We start from the raw sequence: 7,823 nt of genomic DNA on the forward strand, positions 1-7,823 counted from the left end.
TTCATGGCAATATGCCTCGCAATCTTGTCTAGTATTTGTTCCGGACACCATTGGGTTGTGCGCACAGCTTCCATATTGATCCGACCTGGAGCACATTTGTTGAGGAATCTTGTCAGATCAGAATAATATGAAACACGTGCCACTCCTTCATGAGCCATGTCGTAGGCAGGAGGATAGTATGAAGGATCTCTGCAATGGGAAGTGAGCTTGGGCACCCTGCAAGCACATGTTACTTATCAGGCGCGGTGCGGGAAGCCCGTCACGGGAACCGCACCTGCTCGCTTCTGTGCCGACCTCGACAGAACGCTGGAGTAGGTCCCAACAATGACTCGATTATTAATAATACCAAGGTAGTTGGAAAAAATATAAGCTAACCTCTGCGCTCGGCATGGCTTGTAGGAGTTTCCCCACCTTCATGGGACAGGATTTGGGGATGGCCAACAATTTTTACAGGGGTCCAAGTATAATGGACCAACAAAACCAAATCTATTCCACTTTTAGTCCATTGATTGACTTAAGCGTATGATCGTCCCGGCTCTCCGTTCGTGTTGGTGATGCTTGGATGACTTGCAACAGTCCAATGATGTTGTGTCAGCTGCGGTGTCGTCGCTGCCCAAAGAACTGCGTTGACAAGATTTGTCAAAAACTTGGTCACAGGAGTCGACAGGAGCCGTTCGCAACATGTTTATGCGAATGTGGTACGCAAGAAAAGTGCCACTACTCTCATTAATTTCCTGCACTTTTGAGGAAGTGGAATAAATGTAGTCACTTTACGATGTGTCACTTCTGTGTTTATGGCGAGGATTTATGGTTCTCGGACAACGCGAACACTCATTTTTAGACTTCATTCAGTAATCTTAGGACGTTTTCTCTCGATTTCAGAGAATCCTCCCCCACTCTGCGTCGGTGACCATGTGTGTACTCGTTTCCTGTCACCCCTACCCAGAGAGAATTACTGCTTTTTGACCACAACCACTCATATTTTCTCTCCTCCAACACAAGTGATCACATTTTTCTCATGGTTTTATATATTTTATTTTGTAATGCTTCCGGAACATGTGAGGTGGCTGGGCTCAGATAAAAAACTGGTCAACCGGAAGTCAGTATAGTAATAGGGTTTTACCCAGTTAAAATGCAAACAAAAAGAAAGAAACAACTCTGATAATGATATGCACTGTCCTTGAAGTTGATTGGTCCACACCCGAGACAGCTTTTCTTAGAGCCTAGTCTCCATTGGTGTTGGACCAGATGACGCCAAAAGGCGTACAACTTTTTTTGGCATTTTGACTTCTTGTGTTGTGGTTATTGCAAACATGATGCCTTGTATAAAGGTGTCAGTTTTTGTACCAGTTGAAAGGGTAAAGACCTATTACTATATTTTGCCACTGGTAAAGGAGGTGTTTCATAGCGGAAATCAGTAGTCACATGCACTGTCACTACGACTGGCCCATTTCGGCATACCAACTGTAGTTGTGTACTACACTGAGAAGCACTTTAAGATTTTCAATGTTTTTCGGTGAATAACTGATCTTAATAATTACTGTACCGGACTGAGAGTATTTGCCAAATCTCACAATGTTAGTTGAGTAACCAGACCGGACATGATGCTGGTAATTTGTGAAGTTGAGTGCTAGAAAAGGAAACGTATCTCTTATTTTCTTTAAAGATAAGGAAGGCACAATGTTTATGTTAAATGGTGTTAACACTGCAAGTTATTGCACACTTGCGGTCGTGGTGTTTGTGGGTGAATGTAGCCAGTATATTGAGCACGGGTTCTCACTGACAGCATTGCGATGTGACCGTGTATGGTTGGGCAGCATAGCTGATTGGTGGTGGCGTCGGCCCTGAAATCTCTGCCACGTATTTGCTTGCGTCCGCTCTGGTCAACATGTTTGATTGAGGTGCCACAGCGATTAAACATACGCTATGTTTATTCTAAGTCGCTTGAAATGTGTGTGCGCGTTGCACGGTTGGCTACATGCGTTGCGAAAGAAGTTCGGCATGCATACATGCGTACAAATATTTATCAAGAATATTTCAGTACGTTTGGTATTCAAGCCCTATTATCATCACCCAAGGCTATCAGTAATATAATCACGTATTCGAATACTTCCTGCGCGTAAACAACGTTGAGCGTTTCGGTATGTACCGACGCATGGGTGTGGACGGCTATTGACGTGGGGTGGGCCCCTTTTGGTCACTCTGATGAGAGAGGCCTCTGTGGCCGGTCGGGCGTCTTTCTACCCGTGGAGAGCGAGTTACATCAACTACTTAGGGAGGAGGTCTCCTGGGTGAGGTGACGACGTGGAGGTGGCAGGCCAGGCATCGTCTGGGGGCACGAAGGGCCTGCGTCGCTGGCAAGCAGCTTGTGGAAGGTGATGTTTGCGTGAGTGGCGGTCGTCTCTGGCATTGTCTGCGTGGCTGCTCGAGGAGGGGTTGGTATTGTTTACTGGGAGTTTGGAGGGTGGCTAAATGCGAGAGCGAGCTATATATATCGTGGGGTGTTGCTTCCTTGCACGCGTGCCTGTGACCTGGTTGAGAATCTGGCCGATCGTTTTTATTCATTCCAATTGCATGTGTTTCGTTTAGAGAGAAAAAAACATTGCAGTTTGTAACAAGCAGGGAATGAGGATGAATAATGTCGTGAATTTTTCACATTTTTCTCAACGCGTGTTTAAAAATGTATGAGACTGCATGCTGGTGAGTGTGGGTTGCTGATGGCATGAGAGCATAGTAGTACTGTACAACAACGGATACTGCCGCGTTGCTTTACGGTGCCCACGGCAGAATCAACCTTGCTTGACCTTCGGAGATCTGACAAATTCGAGCACGTTCCAAGCGATTTGCTCATAGATGGGGGGTTTCGCATATACAGTGCACGCGAATTTGTCATTCACCCCGGCTAGAATAAATGCGGTAACAGCCCAACCATTAAACACGCTTTTATTTTCACTGGCAACAGCCAAACAAGTGTTTAAATGAAAATCTACTGAAGTGGCAAAACAGTATAAGGAAACAGGAAACTGTTTAAGGATGTGGAAACCTTAAAGGAAGGCACGGAGAGTGGATTTTGTACATGGCTGCCACTCCGCCTGCAACACCGCTGCTGTGATCATTGGCCCCTCGTTGGCGAGAGAGATCTCCGGTTTGACGTGCAACCCGTGGAGATCGTCGTGATTAACGAGCACGGGAGGACACCTCGCTTGAGATCACGGTGGCGTAAGCCCCCCCACCACCCTACCTTCTATCAGGTAATACAAAATATGATGATGATGATCACGATGTAAATGGTGGCATTTACCGAATGCCCTTTGCGGTGGGAAATATTGACCTGTCACGACGAGAACATGTCAAATTAAAACCAAATGTTTTTTTTATCGTACAGTATTTTTAAATGCAACAATGTCTCGGCGTTATTGGCGGTACATTCATTGTCATGATCATCATTTTTTGAGCCGTGCTCTATCCACCGCTGAATGTGAACCTGCCAAAGCTGCCGCCTATACCTGACGGTCCCGCGGTGCAACAGTCGATCGAGCCGCTGCGCACGATCCGATTGAATCGCTCCATCTCCACAGTGACAAACAAACCTGACGGACGCGTCCTCTCATTTTGGCTTCCCACTCCTTCATTTGTCTGAACCAGCAGCAGCAGCCATTCACTCCAGTGACACGTTCACCCAAGGACCACTCGTCGTAACAGTCGCGTGAACGCGTTTGACTTGCCTATGTTTTTCTCACGCAGTCATAATTTAACGTCTATGGCGCTTTTCAGTGCATGCCGTTTTATGATATATGCGATGACTGTAAAACGTGTAGGAGCAGCTACGCCCAGCGAGTAGTGAAGCACCCACCACGTACTGCTGTTACTATAAATCTGCGATGCGGTGAACGACTGTGGCTTCAGAGCCCATGTTGATCATGAATTCTGTTCAGAATTTAGTAGATCCATGTGTCCTGCTGTGGACCACCGTGTTCTGTGCGGCTGGGAGATGGGATCGTGAAGTGTTCACAAACACACTTTCAAATGTCTCCCTAATCCACCAACCTCGCGCGGTGATCATCCCTTTGGGCGGCTCTAAGCTAGCAGCGAAAATTCCACATTCCTATGCAGAGGATAGTCATCACCGGACGTGTAGCAGCGCTGACTTCTGAAATGTGGTGCTGCTTGTATCGATCCTGGAGGCTATGATACGCACTAATACAGCAGGAGTGCATTATTACATACTTTGTCGTTTTTAATTTCTCGCATTGTTTGCTATCGCTGTGTGTAATTGGATTGAGCAGAGTGGACGTGGTTGATATTCATAAATGAGATTTTTTCCAGGAGCGAATTCATTTGGCGTGTGTGTATATACCAGAGGCGACCGGTGTAAATTCAGTCTCGTTGTATCGGTCTTCTGCTCGGGGCGATATTTTTTTTTGTCCTTCCGTGCAAATTGCTCACGAATCAATGCGATGATCACGTTGGCCGGCGTGTCACCGATGCCACTGGTCGATATTGTTCGGCAGGCCCCCCCTCCTGACTGTGCTCGCCGCGTGTGTCGATACCACACGCTCGTGTGTCGTGCGATAACATGGTCCGTCGCGATAGTCGTACATTTACGACGAAGGCACACAAGTATATTGATGCAGGTTTTCGCATCTCGTAACTGCCTGAAGATGCCTCTAACGCGGGAGGCGAAACGTCGCGAAGGAGACGATCAGCCGCAATCCCAAAAGATTCGCTTTTCACAGCATATCTCACAACTTGCTCAGCAAAAATGTTTTATAATGTAGAGATGTTTTACCTGTTAGGCATGCTTGTTTTCCCGCATGAAAAGCTGCAGTAAGCCTAGATTATTGTGCAGTAGAAGTTACGTCGATTATTTCTTGTGAAACTAAAGCTTGCGCGCTGTGGAGCGTTATAGATTGTAAAGTCGCAGCGATTAAGAAGACTTGAGAGACATGATTTGCGTTGAGTAATCTGCAGTTGAAGAACGCTTAAGTCATCCTTACCCGTACTTGAAGTCCAGCAAGCCACAAACAAAAATCAGTAGACCCGTGACGTACAATCACAAAAGTTATGGTGAAATCGATATCGCCAAAATCATTATCGTGTCGTGACAAAGCGATATCACAACGCTACTCGTGGGGGGGTGTGTAGTGGAGGTGTGTGGTCCACGTGTACAACACAACGAAGTTGTTTCGTTGCCACTGCTGATGAGCTCAGCAGAGTGCAGATGTCGCTGGTGGGATGGGACGTAGCAGCACAGGGAGCGCGCGTCCGTGCGGGTGCCGTACGACAGCCGTCAACCACGGACGACCCCCCCCCCCTGCTGCCCCTGCTGATGATGCTGCTTCTGCTGCTGCTGCCCCTGCTGCTGCTGCCCCTGCTGCTGCTGATGCTGCTTCTGCTGCTCCTGCTGCTGCCCCTGCTGCTGATGCTGCTTCTGATGCTGCTTCTGCTGCTCCTGCTGTTGATGCTGCTTCTGCTGCTTCTGCCGTTGTTGCTGCTGCTGCCCCTGCTGCTGCCCCTGCTGCTGATGCTGCTTCTGCTGCTCCTGCTGCTGCCCCTGCTGCTGATGCTGCTTCTGCTGCTCCTGCTGTTGATGCTGCTTCTGCTGCTCCTGCTGCTGCTGCCCCTGCTGCTGCTGCTTCTGATGCTGCTGCTGCTGCCCCTGCTGCTGCTGCCCTTGCTGCTGATGCTGCTTCTGCTGCTCCTGCTGTTGATGCTGCTTCTGCTGCTTCTGCTGCTCCTGCTGCTGCTGCCCCTGCTGCTACTGCCTCTGCTGCCCCTGCTGCTCCTGCTGCTGCCCTTGCTGTTGATGCTGCTGCTGCTGCCCCTGCTGCTGATGCTGCTGCTGCTGCCCCTGCTGCTGATGCTGCTCCGCGTGCGATCGCGCTCGAGGCTGGGGGTCGTGCACCGCCCCGTGCCCTGCCGCGGGGCGCACTGTTGTCCATCAAGGAGCTCCCGCGCCTCTTGGCGGCGTCTTCCTGCCGAGGAATTCCCACGTGGCGCCGCTCCCGGGAGCGGCGCTCGCCCAGGCTCGTCGCATAGCAACACGCACTGTCAGGAGGGGGGGGGGGCGCACTGTCTAGAGGGGGGGCGCACTGTCAGGAGGGCGGGGGGGGGCCGCACTGTCAAGAGGGGAGGGCCCGCACTGTCTAGAGGGGGGGGCGCACTGTCTAGAGGGGGGGCGCACTGTCAAGAGGGGAGGGCCCGCACTGTCTAGAGGGGGGGCGCACTGTCTAGAGGGGGGGCCCGCACTGTCTAGAGGGGGGGCCCGCACTGTCTAGAGGGGGGGCCGCACTGTCTAGAGGGGGGCGCACTGTAGAGGGGGGCCCGCACTGTCTAGAGGGGGGGCCGCACTGTCTAGAGGGGGGCGCACTGTAGAGGGGGGCCCGCACTGTCTAGAGGGGGGGGGCCGCACTGTCTAGAGAGGGGGCCGCACTGTAGAGGCGGGGGGGCAGTGTTTCTACAGAATCTGCGCTGCTGCCTCTTTCTTGGTGCTGACGAGTTCGGGGCAGGAGGCTGTGTGTGGATCGCCGTCTGCTGCTGCTGCTGTTGTTGTTGACTCCACTGCTGGAGGGGCTACCTATCCGGCGAGCCTCGTTCGATTCCCGGTCGCGACCAACATCAGTGACGATTATCTGAACCCGTCCTGGGCTTCCCCTAGGTCGACTCAGCCTCAAATGAGTACCTCGCGTGGCGTGTCAACATCGCCACTGGGGAGACAAAGGCGGCCGGGCGTGGAGCTTTCCACCCACCCCCCTATCGTGTGCCGTGCCGGCCTTCATAAGTGCTCGCGAACAGCTCTTGCCCCAGCAATCTGTTAAGGCTGTACAGGGGGGAATCTTTGTCTTTGTGCTCTACATCACAGCGCTCTGTGTGTGTCCTCTCGTGTTGTCGGGTGAGAAGAGCTTCATAGCTCATCGGATTCCTCCTCCAGTGTGAATGGTGCTTCTGATCCTGCGCCCCTTGGGGAAGAGGAATTGGAGGGCCTTTGCCCCCCCCGCCTCTCCTGCATATCCGTGAACCCGTCCGGTTTGTCCGTATTCGTGTACAGGGGAATTGAGTTTCAAAAAAAATTGTGTGTCTGTGTTTCTCCCTTGTGCTGGGGCTTTGTAGGGTGAACGTTGAGATTTATAAGGCTACGGTGTGATCAATAAGGTCTGAATTGGTCTAATAAGGTAGGCACTGGTAAGGGGTTGACAGGTGTGTAGTGTAAAGTGTAGTGTATAGTGTAGAGTGTAGTGTAGAGTGTAGTGTATAGTGTAGTGTATAGTGTAGAGTATTGTGTAGTGTATAGTGTAGTGTATAGTGTAGTGTATAGTGTAGAGTATAGTGTAGTGTAGAGTGTAGTGTAGTGTATAGTGTAGTGTATAGTGTAGTGTATAGTGTCGAGTGTAAAGTGTAGTGTAGTGTATAGAGTATAGTGTGGTGTATAGTGTAGAGTATAGTGTAGTGTATAGTGTAGTGTGTAGTAGTGTAGTGTATAGTGTAAAGTATAGTGTAGTGTATAGTGTAGTGTGTAGTGTATAGCGTAGTGTATAGCGTAGTGTGTAGTGTATAGTGTAGTGTATAGTGTAAAGTATAGTGTAGTGTATAGTGTAGTGTGTAGTGTATAGCGTAGTGTATAGTGTAGTAGTGTAGTGTATAGTGTAGTGTATAGTGTAGTGTATAGTGTAGTGTATAGCGTAGTGTGTAGTAGTGTAGTGTATAGTGTAGTGTGTAGTGTATAGTGTAGTGTGTAGTGTAGTAGTGTAGTGTATAGTGTAGTGTATAGTGTAGTGTGTAGTGTATAGTGTAGTGTATAGTGTAGTGTATAGTGCAGAGTATAG

This window comes from Callorhinchus milii, unplaced genomic scaffold, assembly GCF_018977255.1.
Source record: "Callorhinchus milii isolate IMCB2004 unplaced genomic scaffold, IMCB_Cmil_1.0 Scaffold477, whole genome shotgun sequence".
NCBI classification, from domain to species: domain Eukaryota; kingdom Metazoa; phylum Chordata; class Chondrichthyes; order Chimaeriformes; family Callorhinchidae; genus Callorhinchus; species Callorhinchus milii.